The sequence below is a fragment of the Empidonax traillii genome, unplaced genomic scaffold (assembly GCF_003031625.1).
Source record: "Empidonax traillii isolate 1590-97213 ecotype Southwest subspecies unplaced genomic scaffold, ASM303162v1 scaffold739:size655085, whole genome shotgun sequence".
Lineage (NCBI taxonomy): Eukaryota > Metazoa > Chordata > Aves > Passeriformes > Tyrannidae > Empidonax > Empidonax traillii.
In genome coordinates this window covers 457,201-480,962 of record NW_020955932.1, presented here as the reverse complement: position 1 = coordinate 480,962, position 23,762 = coordinate 457,201, and the positions used below count along the sequence as shown (strand labels likewise).

Below are 23,762 nucleotides of genomic sequence, written 5' to 3'. Positions count from 1 at the left end.
AAAAAAAATATATATATATAATGTATATTACAGTTAAGATGCTATATACACAGCAAAAGGGAATCCAAACACCCCCCAAAGGGATAGGGAAAGGGGAAAAGGAACAAAAGGGAACAAAAAAAGAACACCGAGCAGATATATGCAATCAAAACCGAGAATTAGTAAAATAACTAGTAAAACAAATCTCACTACATCCCTTAGAAAAAACAGGATTGACACACACACACGGCCAGCACTCCCCAAGCCTCCACGTGGCAGGTCAGTGGATGCTGCAGGCCTCAGCCTTAGATAAGCAAGGCCAATGCAGGGACCCACTGTTCCCAAACTTCGCCGGAAGAGAAGAGAGCGAAGACCTCTCCTCCCTTCTTATTTATACCTTGATTTACGTAAAAATTGTATGGAATACTGGGAACACTGCTCCTTCCTTGGTTACAAACTGGTCACCAGGGAAGGCCTAGATTAAAACCACCACACACTTAAGAAAATATATAAGGAAAAGAAAGAGAAAGAAAGGCTAAGAGTAGATAGTGAAGAGGAACGATATTACCACTCATGGAACCAGCTAAGAGAATTGATTGTTGCAATTTAGATGTCTCAAAGTGATGGTTGTAGCCTTGATCCTTTGGGGATGGGGGAAGCTTCCCCCCCCCCAAAAAAAAAAAAAAGTTCAATGGATTAATTTACATTCAGGTTTGGGTGGGAACACCCAGGTACCTCCCCTAGGGGAGAGTTTTACACTGTCTGATGCAACACTGTGGATCATGTGCAGTCCTCTGGTGGAAGGCCCCAGAAATGAGTCAGGGGGCGTTTTAGGCGTCTTGATGGTTTATGACACCTTCTAAGACATGACCCCTGTTTCTCATGCCTGATAGTTGAGCCATTTATCCCATATCAGAAGGGATGAATATCTTCAGGCATACCTGTGAATGTCCCAATACCACTCCTGGGAGAGGGGGCGTGAATTTTTCACCTGAACCTTGTCGGGAGGGAGGACATTGGCACGATAAGGAGCAGGATCTGCTTCTTATTGGCCTTTTCCCTTATCTGGCTCAACGAATTTGTTGCTAAACAAAGGTTGATTTGTCATGGTGTAGTGGATTTCTGTGGATTGGTTTTGGTAGCAGGAGGCTGGGGGGGAGGGGGGGCAGGGAGCTACAGGGGTGGCTTCTGTTAGAAGCTGCTAGAAGCTGCCTCTGTCCTGTGGAGCCAATGCCAGCTGGCTCCAGGATGGACTTCCTGCTTCTGGCCAAGGCCAAGGCAATTAGGAGTGACAGTAACGCCTCTGTGATAACATTTTTAAGAAAAGAAGGTTTTTGCACAGAAGAAATTCCGTCCAGGGAACAGTGGAGTGACAACATGGTAACAACAATATAGACATCAAGGTCAGTGCAGAAGAAGGGGGAGGAGGTGCTCCAGGCACCAGAGCTGTGACCCCTGCAACCTGTGATGAAGACCATGGTGAAGCAGTCTATGTCCCTGCAGCCCATGGAGAACCATTGGGGTGCAGAGACCCACCTGCAGCCCATGGAGGAGCCCATGCTGGAGCAGGTGGATGTATGAAGGAGGCTGTGACCCTGTGGGAGGCCCAGGATCAAGCAGGATCCTGCTGGAGACTTGCAGCCTGTGGAGAGGGAAGCCCATACTAGAGCAAGTTTTTCCTGGGTATGATTTGTGGCCCCTCTGGGGGACCCATGCTGGCACAGCTCATCCATGAAGGACTGCACCCCATGGAGGAATGACCCACAGGACAGCCGTTTGTGAAGAACTGCTGCCTGAGGTATGTACTCACGCCAGAGAGGTCCATCAAGCACTGTCTCCCGTGGGAGAGACCCCACAGGAGCAGAGGAAGGACTTCTCTCTCTGAGCAGCAGCAGAAACAACTGACCGTAACTCCCATTCCCCGGCCCCCTGCACCACTAGGGGGGAGGAGGGAGAACATGGAAGGAAGGAAGGGTGGGGGAAAGTGTTTTTAAGACTGTTTATTTCTCACTCTTTGACTCTTATCCTGTTAGTAATAAATTTAAGTACTATCCCCACATTGAGTCTGTTTTGCCTGTGAGGGTAATCAGTAAGTGACCTGTCCCAGCTGTTATCTCTACTCATGAATCCTTAGCTGTTTGTGTTTTTTCCTTCTCTGTCCAGCTTTAGTGGGTACCTGGTATCTGTCCAGGGTCAACCCACTACACATGGTCATCCTCTGGTGGTGGGTGCACACCTGGTCTCAGCAAAGCACTCTGCTGCTTTTGGAAAAGGCCCATTGTTTGAGTCATTAACCTTTAACATTTCAGTGTCTCACAACCTCCCAGGACCCTTAAGGAAAACCTCTGAAAAAAATAGTGTGAGCAACAATTAAAATATTGTTAAGCTGCGGCATGGCCCTAGGTAGGAACTTGGACCATATTCAAACCTTCATTCATCTCCAGGAGATGAGCAGCGGCATGGATACCTCCATTCAGGGTTCCCTTGACCCATCGAAACCCACAGACTAAACTTTGTTTGTTTGGGACCTAAGTGAAGGACTCAGATTAGGAGACAGAGACCTATAGGTCACTGATGGAGAGAGGGGGCACCCATGACTGACTTGACTGTGGATTCCCCCAAATTTTGACCCCATCCCAACCTTTAACATCCTTCTAAAGTCAGTGGTGTTGCAAGTGTTATAAGTGATGGGATGAGAAGAAATGGCCTCAAGTTGCTCCAGAGCTTAGATATTAAGAAAAATTTCTTCACTGAAAGGGTGGTCAGACATTGGAACAGGCTGCCCAGAGCAGTGGGGGATTCACCCTCTTTTGGAAGTGTTTAAAAACCTGTGGATGTGGCAAATGGTTTTGTGGTGAACATGGCAGTGCTGGGTTAATGGTTGGACTCTATGATCTTAGAGGTCTTTTCCAACCTTAACAATCCTATGATTCTATTCTAAGGGAATAGCAACTCAAAGTCCTGGTCCTGCTTGATTGGTGATTTAAACCATGAATCTGATCCTCCTGATCCTATCTGCTGCCTTGGAGGGAGTTTGATGTGTGCCATGGTGCAGAAAGAGCATAATGAAATAGTTCAGGTGGAGAGGTCTTTCAGGCGTGCAGGTACTCAGCAGGCTCTTATCTCCCATCTGACTCAACTTCTCCCAGCACTTCTGTAACTATTTCCTCTTCAGTCTCATTAGAGGCAAAGCTACTCCTTTCCTTTAACCGCAGCAACTGTTGGTTATCTTGTCTACATTATTCCTGGCCTTGGGTCTTTCCACTGGCATGATCTTGACATCACTGGGCTGCTCTTTGCCCTGTGTGCATTCAGCTCCATCCCCTTGTGTCCTGTGCTGCTTTTGCCTCCTGCTTTTTCTTCTGTAATCCATGAGGATTTAAGGGCATTTCTTGTTTTGCTGACCCAGATGCTCTCTCTTCCCTCAAATCTGAAAGACTGATACATTCTACAAGGCAAAGTAGTCTCAATGCCTTCCTCTAAATACCCCAAATTATTGCCCTTCTTACTTGCCCTTTATACATCCTGTTTTCCCACAGTCCCCCATTGATGCTGGAGATGCTTGGTACATTATACAGCACCAAGCAAGACACCATTGCTTACTCAGCATGGAAACACACAGTGCAAGCCTGCATGGACAAAATCCAACCTTTCTTACACCTAACCTCAACTGAAGCATACAGAATGGAATAACATAGGGTGTGTTGTTTGTACAGCCTCTAGACTAGGCACAGGCTAGATCCTGAACCGAAGCCTATTTGGTCCTCCTTGTGCCATCATTCATGTCTCAGAGGAATGGATGCTGAGCCAAGACCTGGTACATTCCCTATCAGGTGTGTTGTTTTATTTATTTCTTTTTTTTTTCCCAAAGGGAGGGAAAGCTGGTGTATTTGGCACTTGTGCAAGCAAAAATGAAATAACAGAGGAGGGAAAAAAAAAGGAGAAAGGAGGAATCCTGTGGCAGTAGGAGTAAATAAAAACAAACCTCTTGTTAATGATTTATACAGAGAAATCATTTTCCACAAATTTCAGGGTACAGATGGAAATGTTTGATCAGAAGAAGAAGGAGAGATTATTGCCCTACTACTGATGCTCAAAAAAAAAAGGCAGACAAAAACTGTTTAAAGACAGAATTTTATGCCTTATAAACAGTAAGGTATTTATTTATTTATTTAACGGCCGGGCAGCCTACCAGCTAGTGCTGGGAAAACAGGCTCCGAGCTGGTAAGGTTAGAATGAGTATTTTATACAGGTTTGGCAATGATTACAACATAACCACATACATATTCATATTATTGCATCATTAGATTACAATATTCATAGCAGGTGGAGTCAGGGCGGAGATTGAGGCGTGGTCTCTCTTTTGAGGAATATTTTGGTGGGAGATCCTGCCTTACTTCCTCATGGGGTCTCAAATTCTCTCCTCTTCATCAGGTGACCTTTGTGACCTTCTGTCCTTTCCATTGTTTCGTGTTCTGTTCACTGAGGTTTCAAGAAAGCCTTGGCTCTGGGCCTATTTACCTATTCAAATGTCTCCCTTGGTTCCTTTGGCTGAGATTTATGGGCATTGAGTTCTTTGTCCAGTGTTTGTTGTGGTTCCTTTAAGGTCTGATGCCCAGTGTGGGACAAAGTCTTCCTGTATGAAATGTAGCTTACAGTAAACGAAATATAGCTTTCGGTAAACTATAAGTCGTACAGGGGGGTAGGGGGGTTCTTATGGGTTTACATTAAAAGTATTTCAATTAACCCTTCCTGTTTCATTCCCCCCTTTTCTTAGAACTTACGAATTCTTTCGTCAAGTTCCAGGGAAGTGTGAGTGTGCATTATTGCCCATAATATTTGGGTTCTTCTGACTATAGAATGTAACCTGTACCACAGCCATATATTCAAAAGGGATAACAAGAGCATGGTTATTGCTATAATCAACATTGGATGTATTAAGTAGTCGAATACTTTCGTTGCTGAAGGGGATTGCCCTGTAAAGATATCCCACCAGTGACGTTGTCCTGTTTGTTCTATCTTAGTCAGGACATTTGTTATATTGGTGGAGTCGTGTTCAACCTGCCAAATCATTTGTTGAGACTTTTTGTTCACTTCCTGGACTAATTTCTCTATGTCAGGATGCTTAAGCATTGCCTTAAAAAGAATAGTTTTCATTCCTATCCTAAACTCGTGCCAAGCCATCCAGTTGCATCTCTCCGCACGTGTCGTGGGTGTGATCTGGCAGCCAGCCATGCCTTCCAGCCTTTAAGGCTCTGTTGTATAAACGGCTGGCAATCTTTCTGTATGTGTGTGATGTTTATCTGAATGTTTACTTGGATTCTTTTCAGTGAATATGTGGGATCTAATAGTAATTTTAGTTCTTTAGATTGTCTTACTACATGTGGTCCTATAAAGGTCAGATTATGTATCCCTTTGCAGGTTGGAGTAGGAATTGTGATTTTGGCCGTTACTTTTTCAGGTGGTTTGGTAGTGGGCTTCGCTTTAAGCCAGATGATGAATGTCTCAGAGATAGTTCTATCTCTACTTTCCCAAGAGCACTGGACTGACACTGATTGATCAAGTATTAATTTTGTCTCGCACTTGGCTATGTGTTGTTCGTTGTCTTTTATGTTATCTTTTCGGCATGTAATTGGACCTTTAGCTTTAATCCAGATATTCCTAATAGCCTGATTAAATGTGAGTGATTGGTTGGTTAGGGACTTTATTACCATCTCGATCAGTTTAGTTTTTTGCGTTATAGTGATACCTTGGAGTTTTGATGTTTTGATTTTTTTAATTTTTGTAGATCTTAGAAGCAGTTATGTAGTAAAGGTAGATTTTAGAGTAGCAGCAATATTACCCTTTACCCTTAACACACCAGCTCAAACCCCTATTACCCATTCCCATATCAATTCCCTAAATTCCTTAGCCTGTTTAGTCTCTTTTTCAAGGCAGAACATCCTAACCCTGTGCAAGAAGATATAGACATAGACCCAACAACCTTCAGGCCTAGAGTTCTGGAAGGCCTGTAAGGACATTACGTGCTCTGAGGAAGATGAAGATGAAGAAGAGGGGGTCCCAAAACACCCCCAGACCCAATTTCCAAGAGGCATGGTGGGGGAAGAACCTGGGTGGTGGCAGGATGGGGATTGGGCGAAAATCATTATAAAACTGTGAACATCTCGATTTCGGGAGCGCGTGCTGGGGGTTATTCCAGAAAGCCTGGGGCTCATTAAACCTTTGTATCCTTATCTTATCTCCTACCTAATTTGGCTTGGAGCCTTTTTTTCCTCACAGCCATTTAGGCAACATAGTGTTAACACCTTTGCACCCTATTTGTATTATTTCGTTCTGTTGTCCTATTATAGTATATAATGACTTCGGGGGTTTAATCCAGTCCTGGTGTGTGTATGGTATGTTATTGTGTAGGATGTAAATGGCCATGCCTGGTCGAGGCGCTGCCTCGCCCGAAAATATTGATGTGATAACCTGTGCATTTGACCATGGCCATTCCATGGTGGTGTTTTGAGTGGAGATTATACTTATCAAGAGTCCACAGAATAACGTTGGGATTCGCCAGTCCAAGGTCGGGGTTCCCTCAGGAATTCTCTTGGGGGTTCTCTGGAGCCTTCTTGACTCGGGAGTAGTGGATCCAAGCAGGTCGCTCCTTGATTCGGATCGCCGTGAAGGTGGTCAGCAGCACTTGGAATGGTCCTTCCCACTTTTCCTGTAGAGGTTTTCCTAAAAGATTCTGAACATATACTAATCACGGGGATGAAAAGGATGCAATTTACAGTCAGGTTGTTTGTCTATTACCACTGTGACATTTTTATTAAAATGTTTTCCCACTGCTATTACATCATTTAGCAAGATTTTGGTTACTTCTCTCTCTTTATTTGTCCTGCATGGGAATGCTTCAGGCCACCCAGAAAATGTGTCTGTCAAAACAAGGAGGTGTCTATACCCCCCTTTTCTTGGAAGTTTAGAGAAATTAATTTGCCACACTTCTGTGGGGAATTTTTCCCTGTTTATTGCCTCTTTCTATATTCTAGTCCCTGTGTTAGGGTTATTCTTCTGGAAGCACTTATTGTCCTGATGGTATTAGAAGGGGGCTACTGTGTCTGATAGGCAGCTCAGAGGCAGCTCAGTACCAGAGTCAATCTAGGAAATTTTGGTAAGAGAGATGATGGAATTGTGCAGGGTTTTACTTTCTGTGGCTGATCTCTGTGCCAGTAACCTTTCCCTAAATACCCATAAAACTTTCAGTTTGTAGCCTGGAGTGGTTGCCACTACCTCCAGGATGGTGTGCTTGGCAAGAGCTGCCTAGAATGGAGTAAGCATTGAAGTCCCCTTCAGTGCATGTTGACACTTTTCCCTAAAGAGTTTTATGGCTGTTGTTAAACGAATAAGTTTTTTCCTTGTAGTGGCACACACTGCTGCACCCAACAGAGTGTTTGGGGTATTCTCTTGTACTGTCTCAGGAGTCATCTTTGATTATACATCATGCCAAGAGTGATGATGCTTGGTCTGGGAGCTCAGCAACCTGGTGTTGACCTGATGTAGACAAATCTCCTGGCTTGGCTTTTGGTGTTGTAATGAGCTGGAGCACAGTTGGCATATCATTCTGCTTTCTAGTGTCCCAGAAGCCGAATCTTCACAAGGGTAATGAGTAAAAATGACATGCCGACTCTTGATGTCATTAGGATCAAACACTATTCCTTGATTCAGAGGTGTAAATCCAGTGAACTGAGTCAAACTTTAGAGCAGTCTACAGCATTGTTTGTTTTGGAGGGCACAAGTGGGAGGAGGTTGGTCCTTTAGAGACCAGAAGTCAGTATGAGGTGGTGTTTACAGGTCTGATGACTGTACTCCCTTCCTTGACACATAGATATAACTTTAGGTTGTGAGTGAGTAGATTTACAAAACCTTGTCACAGTTCTCAGGTAGGAGCTTGTAAAAGTTCTTGAGCAACATGATGGGCATCTCTCCTCCTTCCACAGATGGGTGCTTTGCTACACTGGCTGTTGTCACAGCTGTACATTGGGCAGTCTTGCTTTTATGGGCCTTGTGTTTTATGGCCATGTCAGGTGTTTAATCTTTCAGTTGGCCCTCCTGTCAGCCCTGCACAATAGTTAGTTACTTACATAGAAAGGTGACTATCTGATTTAATGATGGAGTCTCAAACCTAATCATGTAGTCAAATATGATTCCATAATATACTCAATGTTTCTATGTCAAGAAGACAGATATATGTGTATAATGTGCACACTTACATGCATCTATAATTATGGATATGCTTGGATTCTCATTTATTTCTGTCTCTCTATACTGGGGGGGATGCTTGCAACCTCATCTGGATGTGAGAGATCTTTTTGGTTTATCATCTTTTCCCCTCCAGTGTGGCTTTTCCTGGTTCCCTTTGCCAGGCTTGGGCATGCTGAGGCAGAGCTAGAAGTCAGTGTTACTCAGTCACACTGGTGGAGGTTCAGAAGGCTTGTAGCACTTGAACTCAGGGAAAACTGATGGAAACAAATTAAGATTACATTTCTGCTATTGTTCTGGCAACTGCCATTAACCCTTGCTCCTTGTTTTCATTTGACTAGACCACATCTGGGAGATCTTGCATCCTTTCCCTTCAGAAAAAGTCTTCACATAGCCCATGCAAAATCAGAGGCAGAGGTGGAAGAACTGGAACAAAAGCAGTGTTGGAGGCAGGGGGACCATGTGGAGAAGAACCACCTTTCTTCTTCTAATTTACCCTATTAATGAATTACATGCCTTAGTTATTTTTATAATCTGGATTACAAGCATTCACATATGGTCATACCATTTGTAATTATTCTTATCAGTTGAGGATTTCATACTTTACTTGTATACCCACATCTATTTTACATGTGTCTATATCCAGGTATATCTTATAAATGGGGATTTTAGCAGTGTGTGTAAAATTGTCATTCAGTGGAGAGATCAATTTACCCAGCACTGGAGATAGAGGCCAAATAATAGATCACAGAAGCACAGAATGGCTGAGATTGGAAGAGCCCCTGGAGATTGTCCAGTCCACTACGCTGCTCAGCCCAGGGTCACCTAGGGCAGGATGCTCAGGTTTGCGCCTAGTTGGGATTTGGATATCACCAGACCAGCTGTGATTCTTTATGAAGAGATAGTGTTCATTTGTTTTGCTTGAAGGGGAAGTCCTTCTGCCTTGTTTCTGTTCTGACTGATGCAAGGAGGGGGAAAGGGAGAGGGTGTTTCCCATGGGATCTATAGTAAGGACAGAAAATAGCTGTCACAGTCATTTTTTGAGCTCCCTGCTAAAACTGGGTTTTTCTTTCAGAGTATCATGGCCACGGGAAGTAACTAAGTCTGTGGTCCAAAGATGTGATAAATCTAGCTCCAGGGCTCTGAGCAGTGGATTAAATATGCTACTTGTGCATGATACTGATCCAGCATAAACTTATTCTCCTGGTTCAAATTTGTTAAAAAAAAAAATAGCAGTGACTTAATTTTATCCCATCAGACTTTGTATTGCATCATACTGTGATTTGTCTGCACCATGCTGGCTTTATGGCTCACAAGTTTTACCCATCCTCTGGAACTGCCTTTAAGTCGGCATGAAGAAAGGCTTAATCTTCATCTTGTGTGCTTGTCCATTCCATAGAATTGTAATCAGATGCCAGTTCCTTATCTGTATCAAACCTGTGTTGCTGGTGATCTGGCAGTTCACGGAGTGCAGCCATGCTTGAAATTCCTATGGTTTTGGAAAGCAATAATGAAGATATAGGTTGGGGCATTTTTGTACTCCTAATGTGTGTTAACTGAGCTCAGTGCATCTTGCCACATGCCAGGCTGTTGGGTTTTTATGTCCCATGATGAATTCTGAAGTTTCATGGACACTTCTCATAAAAGCAAATTTCTGACCAAAGCTTTCCCTTGCGTGTAATGTGGGTTGTCCATTGGCCTCTGCCCCAGAGGCAGCTGCATTTCAGCAGTGGCATATATAATCGTGGAAGCAACCTGGGAGTCTTTGGAGTGAAAGGTGATATCTCATAATTAAATGCTGCTGTATAGCCTCCAGTGCTTTGTAGTGAATGGTTTTAAAAGGATGGAGTGTAAAGAGGCTTCCAAGATTTCTAATATTTTGCAGAGATAACTGTATGCCCCATGAGAGAATGTGAAATCCAGAAGCAATATGATAGATATGGTGTTTGAGAAGATGTGAGCTCCACTTCACATTCACTATGACATCTCACACTCATGCCTCAGTTTCCCCTCATTTGAACCTATTCAAAAGATTTTTTTTTCTTTTTCATCTTATGGCATTTTGGATTCTATGGATAAAATGAAAGCAGTCTCAGTAGCTACAGACATGTCTGGGATTAGTGTGCATGGGATTTAGGCAGAATCTCCATATTGCTCCAAGCTCTCTACTGGTGCACCTGGTGCTTGAGCAGACCAGAGGAGCAGTACAAATGCTGGGCAGCTGAACCAGTGTTTGCTTGTTACTAATATGATTGCTCCTGCACTTAGGGCAAAAGCCATGCCAAGTATTATGTCTGCTTTCATTTCATGGAGAATCCCAAACAGTTGGATTTCTCCCCCCTTACTATGGGCTCTAAACTCTGTTTTTGTCCTCAGCAAATCAGTTTAATCACTTTATAGCACTGGCATCTGAATACTTGCTACCTTTGGGTCTGGTGATATCGTCATCTGCAGGCTCTTGGCAGAACAGGAGGCCAATATTTTTAAGTGGGATTTTAAGGTGGATTTGTCATGAACTCACCTGACACTGGTGTAATGAAATGACTTTATTAATCTGTTGCTTGTTTCTGTGGACGTGGAGACACATGGCCAAGCAGGGATGTCTTTGGGCATTATGACCCAGAGCAGAAACCTGTCTTATTATTCACCATCCATAAAACATTACCCAATGCTTCAAAACCTGAAAGACCCTTCCCAGCTCAGAGCCATGAGTTGCATTTCAGCTTCCATTCAACGTAGGGTCCCAAGGGGGTTGGTTCATTATACCAGTGGTTGTGGTCCCTTCCCTGCACCCTTGGTGACTGTGGACTCATCCTGTTGCCCTGCCTGCTGAGCTAGATGCTGTCTGCCAGAAGCCTTCTCTTTTCTACCAGTAGCAAAACAAGTTTAAAGCCTGTGGGCAGAGGTTGGCACAGAGTGCTGATTGTACATTCATGCATACCAGAACAGTAGCTCCCTGGAATGCTACACCTCCCAGCTTTTACCACCTTGCATTTGTGTTGCAGCCCAGGACTGTGTGTAAATTTCATCCCTCTCCAAGGAGATTAACAATTCAAAATGGCAGATAAATAGGATGACCTTTTTTTTTTGATTGGACCAGTTGGAAGAGGAAGGTAACCCTGACTCCCATAACCTCCATAGGCACAAAAGAGAGGTGAGGTGCAAGGTTGGTCAATTAGATGGAAGAGCTCCTTGCAAGTGGGTGGCTTTAATGTACTAATTGCATTAGTAATTGGTGACTACCACATGGTAAACACTTGGGTTCAAAACTGTGTAAGGGCATTAACTAACCCACCCTACAATGGATTTGAATGAGGTAAGCGTGATCCTTGTTTCACAGGTGGTGAACTGGAGAGACCTGCTGACTAGAGAGTGAATCAAGGCAGGCATACAGGAGACCTTGGGTCTGTTAGTTCTTCAAGATCACCTTAAATGAGACCGGTGGCAGCAGCTCTGGGAAATGAGTCTCTTCCCTATTGCCAGAAGATGTGCAATTTAAGCATAAGCATTTTTATGGTGTACTTCTATCTACTATGAGCTACAGAAACCATCTCTAAGGCCAGATGGCAACTTAAGCTCCATGATAGTTCTTCCCTTTTTTTTCTTTTTTTTTTTTTTTTTTTTTTTGCTGCTTGGGCTGTCAGCTTGTGCTATTTATGGGAGCTTTATTTTAATTTGTGTCTGCTAAAGTAGCAGAAAATATTTTTGTTTCTCTCTGAAATTTCTTCTGCTAATTTTGTAGACTAAACTGGCTTGTAATGATAGGGAGGGGGGAGGTGGCTACTGGGGGGATTTTAGGGAGGGTGTATGAAAGCACCTCAAAACCTTTAAAAATACTCTATGTTGGGGTTTTTTTAGCCAAATATTTGGTTTTTGGCTCAGCCTTTCTATGCCATTGGATGATACATCTTTTGCCGCAGTTGACCATTCACAGCTTCTCCCATTAACTTTGGCCAAGACTTAGTAAAGTACTGAATATGAGTGATTCCATCTCAAAGGGTTCCATATGCGATATTCTAAAGCCAACATTTGAAGGATGAGAGCACAGTCTGTGCTTCAGTCAGCCCATGCCTTTGCCACAAAGCAGCAGTACCAAAGGGCACGAGGAAGTCTGGAAAACATTGAGTTTAGCTTTCTTCCATCACCCTCAATACCTGAGACACTAACATACCCTCCAAGAGACCCAAGTGGATCCTCCTGCACTTCCAACATCCCAAGGAGCATCTTGGGCTGTAGTCAGTGTGAAATGAATAATTCATCCAAAGCAGGTTTCCCCCCATAATAGCTAGCCAAGGGCATCTCTCTCTCAAACCTGAGAAGCGGGTAAATAGGGAGTTTGAAACTCTGCTGCCTGATTCATAGACCAACACCATGTTTTCTCTGCTCTGATGACTGGATTATTGTTTAACCCAAGGCAAGCATCTGCCTCCATTTTTTTTTTCCTTCTGAAAAACCCTGACAGCAAGCACTTTGAAGTAATGAGGAGGCTCATGGGTGTGGAAAGCTGGTTGTTCCCTCATTTATTTCCCAAGTCGAGTTGAAGGTATTTACATTTAAACAAAATTTTTTAAAAATATGTTAATTTTCATCAATTTAGCAATACACATGGCTATTGTTCCCTGCTTTGTGATACCAGATAGTTTAATGAGACTGTTTTGCTAAGGAGGATGTTATGAGGAAGAGCAAACTCCTCCCTCTAAACAATTGTAAATCCAAAATTAAGAGGAAATATGGAGAAAGAAAAAATAACAGCCCTTTAATAAAGGATATATGTGCATTGGCAGAACAACAAAAGAACACAAAAACAACTAATCCTGTACTCAAAAGTCCCCTAAAAAAGGAAACAGTTCAGTACTTTCTGCCTTTTGGCACAATTCTAACCATGATCAGCAGGGGGCACTGTTGAATCACTGGAGGAACAGAGCCTGCAGCTGCTCTGTGGTGGTCAGCAGGGGGTGCTGTTGGGCTCCGGCAGTTGCCGTGTGGGGGCCCCAGTGTGCAGGAGAAGCTGAAAATGGAGATCTTCCCCCCCACACTGAGAAGGGGAAGGAGAAAAGGGGGAAAAGGGTGTTCTTCCCACAAAACTCACCCTGTCTGCAGCTGACTGTGGCTGGGATTCCCCCCCCTTCGTTGATGGGCACAAGCCGCTGCCAACATGGGAACGCAGGAGGGAAAGAGCAACCTCCTCCCCAAACGGTTCCTCTGCAGATGGGTCAAGCTTCTCTGATGAAATCCGAGCAGGTCTGGGCTGGGGGTAGAACAGGGTGCAGGAAAATGGAGGCAAACCAAGGCCAGGAGCAGCCAGATGACCACGCCAAAAACAAAGTGAACCTCAGACCCCTCCAACACACACCCTCCCTCAGTCAGGGCAAAAGTGAGATGCCGTTTCCTGAGGAGAGGAAAAAAACCTCATCACTTCCTTCCCCTCCCCCAGTCTTCTGAGGGCTATCAGTCTGGAATGTGGGTCTGCTAGCTAGTTCCTTTGTGTGTGTCAATCACCCTAGGCAAACACCTTCCCACTCCTTCAACATCTTTCTTTTACAGCAATGCAGGGGAAAGAAAAAAAAAATCTCCCTTGTTTTTTTTAGAACAAGTATACCTATGACATAGATCCAGCCCTCAGACATGTTGGCAAGCCTTGGTTCCCACTTTGCTTCAAGGACAGCCCTTGAGGTGCTGCGGGGGAAGCCCAAGCTCATCCTGTTTCAGTTATCTCCACACTCGCGTTCAATGCATGTGCACATGCTAACTTCCTTTTTTTCTCTTCTTTTCTTTTGGCAGTGGCAGATTTGGTCTCTTCTGAGCTCCTTGCAGCCTTTGGGTGATCAGGACGTTGAATTTGGCAGAGAGTTACCATTTATTCCTTTGGATCATACCTGCCCTTGCTTTCCTCATCCCCTTCTGTGCTCCCCTTCCCTCGAATAAAACTCCAGGGCATTGCAGAAGCCCAGGGAGACTTTGGGCAGCTCTTGGCAAAGGAGGGGCGAGGCAGACTTTCTACCAGCCACTGTCACCTCAGTGAAGCCTCCATCTGCCTCTGGCTGTGCAGGAGAGATGATGCTGCCTTTGGCAGGCTCAGGGAAAGAAATCCTGATGAGTGGCAAAAGGCTGGAGCCGGAGGAAGAGGATGAGCTGGGTTCTGGGAGAGATGTGGATTCCACTTCCAACGCAGACAGCGAGAAATGGGTAGTGGGAGATGGCCTGGAGGAGCAGGAATTTTCCATCAAGGAGGCTAACTTTACAGAGGGGAGTTTAAAACTAAAGATACAGACCACCAAGAGAACTAAGAAGCCCCCCAAGAACTTGGAGAACTATATTTGCCCTCCTGAGATCAAAATCACCATCAACCAGTCTGGGAACCAGAAGCTTTCTAGAGCTGGTAAAAATAGCAAAGCAGCTAAAGAGGAGGACAGATCGCACTCCAGAAAGAAGGTAAGTCCTATTCTTTCCTGTATTTCCCCCTTCTCCTGAAAGCAGAGGGAGAGGGGAGGATAAAACATGCTCAAACAGTTTATGTCCAAGATATAACCTTTGCAGGGTTTGCAAAGCCCTGTTTGGCCATGGAGGAGGTAACACTGAGTGGGAGGAGGTAACACTGAGTGGGTGTCATCCTGCATCACCACATATGCTGTGGGGATGATCTTGAACTATCCCTCAGATAAACCAATTCTGAAGGGATCAAAGTTCAGCTGGGCCTCTTCTATTTTTGTTTGTATTTGAGGTTTAAGATTAATAATTACATGAGTGATAAATGAAGGAGGCCACTTCTATATTGCTTTGTGCCTGAGTGCTAATGCTCGAGTCTTTCGGCAGTGAAAGCTTTCAACTGCATTTTTAAAATACAGAACAAATACAAGTACAATACAAATGTGCATTGTGAACAATAGAATCCATTCCTGAATACTGGGCAAAGGGCTTCATTATTCTTGATTACAGCATTGTGTGAACAACACTATAGTTATGTTTCAGAAAATGCTTCCACTATAAGTCTCATTTTCTCCCAGATGCATATAATTTTCTTGAAATATCCTTCTGCAGAGAAATTTTTGGTCCTTTAACTTTGGGTAAAAATTATTCTTTTTATTTCTTCATTTAGTCAAGGAGAGGAAGAGGGTGGGGAAAAGAAAGAAAATCCTTTCTTTGTATGAGCTGTTTCAACCTTTTATTTTGTCCTTGTCTTGATTTTTCAGTAGTGTCACCTACATTTAGTCTTAAAACAAATTTAGTTTGAGTGTTTTAAGCAGCGCTGGTCAGGAGAGGGACACCTGGTGACTACTCATGTCTTTTTGGGTGTAGTGATGTTTCTGTCCTAGGCACTAGACAAAGGAGCTTTGGTCATGTTGAGGCTTTATCATAGTACAAATAGAATCACAGAATATGCTGAGTTGGAAGGCACCTATCAGGATCAAGTCCAACTCCTGGCCCTACGCAGGACACCATGTGTTTGAGAGCGTTGTCCAAATGCTTCTTGAACTCAGGCTTGGTGCTCCCTGGGGAGCCTGTTCCAGTGCTCGACCACCCTGTGGGTGAAAAACCTTTTCCTGATATCTAACCTAAACCTCCCCTGACTCAGTTTCATGCCATTTCCTCGAGTCCTGTCACTGGTCATTAGAGTGAAGAGACCAGTACCTGCCCCTCTGCTTCTTCTCGTGACAATGTTGGACCGAAATGAAGTCTCCCTTCAGTCTCCTCTTCTCCAAACTGAACAAACCAAGTGACTTCAGCCATTCCTCATACGGCTTCCCCTCCAGACTCTTCACCATCCTCATGGCCCTCCTTTGGATGTTCACTAATAGCCTTATGTCTTTTTTATATTGTGGTGCCGAAAACTGCACACAGTACTCAAGGTGAGTGACTCTGCAACAGTGTAGAGTAGAGCAGGTTGGAAGGGACCTTAAAGATCATCTAGTTCCAACCCCCCTGCTGTGGACAGGGACACCTTTCACTAGACCAGCTTGCTCAGAGCTCCATCCAACCTGGCTTTAAACACTTCCAAGGATGGGACATCCACAGCTTCTCTGGGCAACCTGTGCCAGTTCCTCACCACCCTCACAGTCAAGAATTTTGTCATATCTAATCTAAACCAACTCTCTTTCAGTTTGAAAGCATTCCCCCTTATCTTGTCACTGAATGCTCTTGTAAGAAGTTCCCCTCTGTCTTTCTTATACCTTCAGGTACTGGAAGGCTGCAATTAGGTCACCCAGAAGCCTTCTCTTTTCCAGGCTGAACAAACCAAATTGTCTCAACCTTTCCTCATAGGTGCTACATCCCTCTAATCATCTTGGTGGCCCTCCTCTGGACTTGCTCCAACAGGTCAATGCCCTTTCTGTGCTGGAGATCCCAGAGCTGGATGCAGTACTCCAGGTGGGGTCTCACCAGAGTGATAGAGGGGCAGAATCACCTCCCTTGACCTGCTGGCCACGCTTCTTTTGATGCAGTTCAGGATACTCTGCCTCCTTAGTAGCACATGGGCATCATGATGAGTTCAGACAGGAACCCAGATTTGATGAAAGACTCATGAGTATCTCCAAAACCTGGACAAATTCATCTGGGATGTAGGCACCTACTGATTAGAGCTTGGGGCATGACCTGACTTTCCTGCTCATGCAGCTTGGATCCCTCTTCTCCCATACACAGTTGTTGAATGCTCAAAGGGCTACTTGAAGCCTTGAGGAGGATAATTGCCAATGGCTCTCCTTGGAGACAGCCTCCTCGATAGACTAACTTAGACCAAAATTTTCATAACTCTAAATCACTTTTTGAAGCATCAGCATTTCCCATTGAATCGAGGCAGAGCCCAAGGGGATTAATATTGCTCACTGTGAGAGTACTTCTCTTAGAAGCTGAATTTGAAAAGAAACCAACAAATCATGGGGATTTTTTTTCTCAGAATTCTGCTAAATGGCATAGTCTATGTGCATGAAAAAAGTAGCTCCTTTTAGCACACAAGTTTGGCCCTATAACACACTGAGAAGAGATTTTCCCACCTATTGAGAGGAATGGACTATCTTCTTAGCACCAAGCAATGTCTCATTTCCACCTCCCTTTCCTCCCTGAATACTTGCAGAGGTGATGAAATACACTATAGGAAGAGACTGGAAATGAGTGGGAGAAGGGTCCCAGTCCTGGTAGTGCAATTGCTTTCATGACCAATGCATGTGTCTCATGACAGTTACAGAGATTTTTTGGGGGGGAAGATAGGAGGAAGTAGCAAGTTGAAACATGGAGCTGTGACTGTTTGGTCCAACTATGGGTTTCCCTGTGTGAGAGGAGTATGCAGGAACCTTCTGCATAGAATCATAGAATATCCTGAGTTGGAAGGAACCCACAAAGATCACTGAGTCCAACTCTTGGCCCTGCACAGGACAGCCCCACAGGACAATGGTTCTGCATGTCCTTGCAGAACCATTGAGAGCTGTGGTAGTGGTTAAAAAACAAAGTGATTGTCCCATTTGAATGATTCTGGGAGTTTTGATATTTCAGAGTTAGGCTGTTTGATTGTTGCTTTCATCAGCACAAACTCCTGAAAAGCAGCTACTGGAAGCAGCAGGAGGGAACAATGCATTTAAAACAGTGGGGCAGACCTTTCAGCTCCTTCCACTGTCCTCTATGGATTTTTTGCCAGGAGAGTTTGGCCCAATGTACACATTTCCCTTGCACATGGGAGCAGCATCATTATTTGAGTTTACTGCCTTGCTCATGGAAACAGGGCATATATAGAGGCCCCACAGACCATATATAAGGATGGACAGCTGAGCATAACATGACCTGCAGTGCCATCTGGTGGGTGGGAGCAGTTGTCTTGCACCTCATGAAGTAGCACCTGAATTTATTTTTCCCCCTGAGTAGGAGCAAACTCTATCAGAACTTGAAAAATCATTTAAGTTCGTTGCATAAAAATTTCAGCCACATCTCTAATAGTCCCCAGTGCTTTGAAATACACTTCAGCATGAGCTTCAATACACACAGCACAGAGGGCAAGTAATGAAAACATGGAAGCAAGTTAAGTAACAACATGTGGGTACACAAAGGACTGGTAATGCCAACAATGTAAAAAGGGACTGTGAACTAGGGATATAACATTTATTCAGTGACCACTTAGGGAGAAAGAAGATATGCCAGTTCCTAAGCTTTCCAATTATCTTCTAATTAGGCAATAGGGGTTAGTGCCTGATTTCTAAAGCTGTGGTCTGGGGTGCAGTAGTGATTAGAAGGGGGCTCTGTGACAAGGCCTGGGTTTTTTGCCTTTGATTACAGCTGCTACACTATTCTAAAAGACAAGCATACATTAAACACTCATGTTGGTTTTCCATGTGAGCAATCACCCTGTGGATGTTATGCGATCATGAATGGGAGGGGAAGGAATTCAGGAGAGGATCTTGCTGGTTGCAGTTGCTGATGCCCTGGAGTAAGAAGTGAGAGAGCATCAGTGTTGGGAACCTTTAATGCTTGGCTGCAACACAACTTTCGGGGTTTCTGTTAAGTCATGACCATGCCAAGTTTCACATCAGCTTCCCCTACTAGAAAATAAGAGTGAAGGTAGTTTCCTAACCCCTTTCCCAAGGCTGCTCAGAAGGTGAATTGTAGTTTGGGCTGTCCCTGCAGCTGCTTGTGTGGCAATTGGAAAGTGCACAAACATTCTGTAAGTTTTCTATTATTTCAACCCTTCAGTGCCTGGGGATGGAGTGGGCTGGACCCTTGCCACTTCTAATCCCACAAATGGCTACATTTCATTTAGTCTGATTGGAGAGGGAGGGGAAAAAAAAAGCTGGTAGCCCAAAGGATGTCCTGCTGGCATGCTGGCAAGTCCTGCAGCAGGGTTGCTAGAGTCCAGCATCCTCAGCATCACTAAAGGTGCCTTTTCCTTTAGATAAGGAAACATGCTATCAGTCCGGAAGGACACTGAAAGCATAGCACCAAATGCAATGAAGCAATTCATCAGCATTCCCTGACTGTCACATAGAATTTAACAAGCCCCAGATAAGCAGTATTTCCCTGGTTTTATTACCTACCCCCCCCCGCCCCCATATTTGCTGCTCTGTTTTCTTGTGTCTGCAAACACTTAATTTTCCATCCTTTCTTTCTTTAGGCATAGCCTGACAAAGTTTTTTTGGACCTTGCATCATATGCATTATGTCCTGCCTCGGGGGATGTAAACTCTTTATTTTGGTAACTATTATTGCACTGAGGTTTTTTGAGAGTTTGGGAACGGTTATAGCAATTGTGTGGGGAGTGAGAGAAAACTGGCCCAAAGCAAACCCATGACAGCATTTTATTACTGAGAGATAAGTAGCAGCAAATCAATTGGAAGTAAGCTTCTTTGTGTGCAGAGGGAACTCTGTCCTTGGATTTTCTTGCAACATTTTTTCTCTTTGAGTTCCTGTAGGTATTTGCCATTACTTTACAGGAAGCAGTTCAAGCACTTTTAGCCTTGAAATTCAATTTATAGTCTTCCTTTCCTCTGCCCCATACATGCAACTTTCTCCTGTGGTTTGCCTTTCCTTGAGGACTCTCTCATTATCATGCTTTCCCTATTGTACCCCTCCTTCTTACAGAAGATCATGACTGCTGCCCCCCCTCTCTCCTTCCCCCTCCTTTGCATAATTGACTGCACATTGCACTTTCCCTCCAGGTTCTCGCAGCTCTTGTCAGATTTCCCCTTGTGCCAGACTCCTTTCCCCAGTGATTTGTGTGCATGATCATCCAGTTGCTCATTGTATATGCTTATTCCTCTTTGCTAAGGGCATCCCCGTGTGAGATGTCCTCTGAGTCAGCTCTTCCTGTTGTGATCCCAAATGTGCCTTGGGGAGTTGACTTAAGTGCTTGCTCCCTGTTCTGCATGTGGCTTGGCAAGGGGTCACTCAGGTGTTTGTGGTGGTACCTGCTTGAAGTGGAAGACTGATTTACAGCTCCTTTTTTTTTTTTTTTTTCCAAAGGATGGAGTCTCTATAGCCCCTTCAGCCTGGACCTGTTTCTGTGCTGGTTTGGTCCCTACTTTTCTAAGTAAAGCCTTAAGGTTGCTCTAAATGATGCTGGTGGCAGGTACCTGAAGCTCACATCAGCAGAGTAAACCTCAGCCTCTTCCCAGATTATGGAATAGTGGAAGAGCCTCAGAAGTGCCAGCACAGTGGGGAAGTGTTCATCTAGTTGCCTTTAAGGTGAAACTGGCTTTAGAGCAGCCAAGAGACCAATTCAGAGCTGCTCTAACAGGCAGGAGACTCCTAGCATTTTTACAGTCTTTCTACACAAATGTACGGGTGCAAAGCTACACAAACTCAGCTCTTTGATAGTCATCCCAGATTTCTTTTTTGGCTATCTTTTCTTTCTACCATATTGCTGAAAGCACAAATGAAACAGCTGCAGTTTGGTGCCCTCCCACCAAAGGGTGGTGAGGTACTGAAACAGGTTGCCCAGAGAAGTTGTGGATGCCATAACTACTTCCGGCTCCCCCCAAAAAAAGAGCAGGAATTAATTTCTTTGTAAAAACTTCAGAGCTTAAGAAAACAGTTTTGCTATGAGCTGAGAACCACTCAGACCCAAGTTCACCTTGGTCCTTGAAGGCACCTGAGGTGCCCAGACTGGGCTCTGAGTCCTCTTGGGCCTCAGTGTAGTCACGTGGAGTAGGCTGGTCCCTCCTGAAGGTGGTTTAATCATTCCTGTGATGAGCAGGGAGGGCTGGATCCTGGCTGTTACCCTTCCTTCTCCAAAGCCTGCAAGAGAAGTGTCCACCTTGCATCGTGTCATGGATATATTGTGACAGAAATAAGTCAGTGTCTTTTCCAGCTTGGTGCTCTGCCTGAGCCAGCTGATGCCCATCTCTCACTGTCTGTCTGCTTCCAAAGAATTGTGACTTTTTTTTCATGTAGTCAAGTATTTCTTAAAGAAGCAAACATCTGGCTGTGAAAGGATGGGGAAGCGTAAGTAGGCTTTTACTGCTGAACACAGAGTGCCAAAGGAGGAAGACTAGTGTATTTGATTAGCTGCCATATGACAAGGGCTTGTGGAGGCCATCTGTGTCAAGGACAAGTTTTGTTTTGCAGCAGTCCCTCCCTACCTCACACTGCCAAGTTTAGATGGCCCTCTGTGACATTTCCTTGTTTGCTTGTGCTGTGCCTCTCTTGTCAAACCATGACAAAATGTCCCCAGTGATGGTTTGGGGGGTTAGGAGATGCTGCAGGGAAGCAATTGGGGAAGTAACGGACCAGTGCAGGAAGCTGGGGGTCCAGCTGGAGGTCCCATAGTCCCTACCACTGAACCACAGGTGATGCCCCTGGCAGCCTCATAAAGGTTTGGCCAATTCAGTGCACACTGGTTGTTTCAAAAGCACCATGGTCTCCAAGCTAACAGAGATGTGTTGGAAATACAACAAGCTGGCATGTGCACCCAGAGCTGCAAACCTCTGTTTTCATTTGCAGAGGTTTTGGGATGCACAGAGGTGTTGTCTTTCATGCACATGCTTGCGTTTCTCCAGCATGCTTCTGCATGCAGCACTCCCTTTCCTCTCCCTCCAAGCATGCCTGACCACAGATGCCTTCTGAGCACTGAAACTTGTGAAAGTTAGTTTCTGACCACTTTCCTCTTATGTGTCTTGTCTGGTGTCTAATGATGAGTGAACTTGTTGACCGAGCCCTCTTTGGGAGCTCCTCAAGGGTCCCTTTCTTTTGACCAGCGAACAATTTGAAGTTTTTTGAATATTGTATCTCAAAGATTTCTGTTCTTACATCAAATTTGATCAAAATTGGACAAAATATTCAAAAAACATTGAAGAGAGTATCATGCAGGTAGGCAAGGAGTTAATGTGTGCATTCACAAAGTAAAATTAGCCTTGTTTCCTTAGGAAATCAGTCTAAAAATATCCAGAATAAACATGCATTGTTTTGTTTTTTAATGCTGAGACTTTTACAACTCTTGAACCTTAAAATTATTCCATTTGATATGTGAACCTTGAGGACAAGTCCAGTTAGCTGTGCTTTGGAAGAGTGTTATTTTCCATTTTTTGCCATAACCTCTAATGTGAATTAGACCAGTGGCTGTTGGCTCCTTCATTTCAGGACATGAAGAGCTATTTCTACATCATTACTATATTTGGACTCTGAGCTGCAGGTGGTTGCTATCAGGAGAGGGATTCTCAAAGCATGGTGCATGCACAAGTAGTGAGACACTGCTTCCAAGTAGGATGGTCAGCAAACCTCTACTGGAGGACTCATTATCTTCTCATCAGTTTCTCATGGCTCTCTGTCTCACCTAGGTAGCAAGGCTTGTAGAGAGAGATGGTATCTTTTATTGACACCCATGTTACAACAACTTCACCACAATAAAACTGTGTGGTTCACTGAGGAAATTCAGCACTTTGCAGCATCCTAGCTTCTTGTGAGCCACTCTCCATCTGCATAGCTGAAAGATGACAATCAGCCCTGAGGGGATTTGCAGATAATTTTGCCTTGCCCAACACTCCTGCTCTCCAGAGGAATGTGGTGGCACAAACAACTGAGCTAGAGGCTACAGCCCCACTCTCCTTGCTGATGGCTGTCTGAGGAGGAGAGGGCTGAGCAATGGATGTTTGATGTGTCACCCACCAATCATGCCTTTGCTTCACTGAGGGGCAATGTTGCTGGTTCCCCACCTGGTACTTCTGTGAAAAGGCACTTCTGTAACATGCTTGACAAGTGTTTTCCAGGAGGACATGTAGGAAATAGTTTTCTCATACCTCCGAGGTAGAGCCTACACTGTAATTTCTAAGTACACTTTTTTCAGTATGTTGTCCTGCACTCGTGTTATGGTTTAGGTAAATTTCTTCATACCATCATGTGGTTTTGGAGAAGTGTGAAGGACACACCCACCCCCCCCTCCAGGGCAGGGAGGGAGGAGGGGTCCCACTGAGAAAAATACCACGAGAACTTAAGAGAATAAAACTGCTGGTAAGATGGTAAGACATAAACTTGCTCTTTTTGGTTCCTGGGATTGTAGCTGAGAGGGAATTCTTGGCCGGTGCGCCCCCCAGAGCTACCCTGCACCCCAGATTTCCTGGTTCCCATACTGGGTAGGAGCCCTCCTGTTTGTCACAAGCGCCAGCCAGGGAAGCCCCCTTGGTGTGTGGTGAGCCCTGCCGCCCCGTGCAAACCTGCTCTTGCTGCTGGCTCCCATGTGGCAACTGCCCACGCCTCCATGCCAGTTTTTCTCGCTGCTCGCTGCCCCCACGCTGGGTTGGGGCTGAGCTTCCTGCTGCAGTTTCTGTATTGCCTAGGAGTGGTGGTGCCGCCGCTTTCTCCGGCATCTCTGCCCAGAGTCACTGCTCCTGCGTGGCTGCCAGCGCTGCCACCATTGCTGCCGCTCACGCAGCCGCGATTCTGTCCCAGCTACATCACGATCACATGACCGCGTTGGGACTGCTTTGCCGTCTTGGCGACACTGAGTTGAAAGAGTGGTTGTGGGTGACATTTTTTTTTCCTGTTATTGTTTGGTTGTTGTTCTGTTCTGTTTTGTTCTCCATTTTTAGTAAAACTGCTACTCATTTTCATACTCCACTTAAACACCTCATA

General features: G+C 44.7%; 1 pseudogene; it reads left to right on the top strand.

Annotated features, from left to right (window-relative positions):
- Window positions 1-14,160: 14,160 nt before the first annotated feature.
- On the top strand, window positions 14,161-19,318 carry LOC114066124 (annotated as a pseudogene).
- The last annotated feature ends 4,444 nt before the right edge of the window (window positions 19,319-23,762 follow it).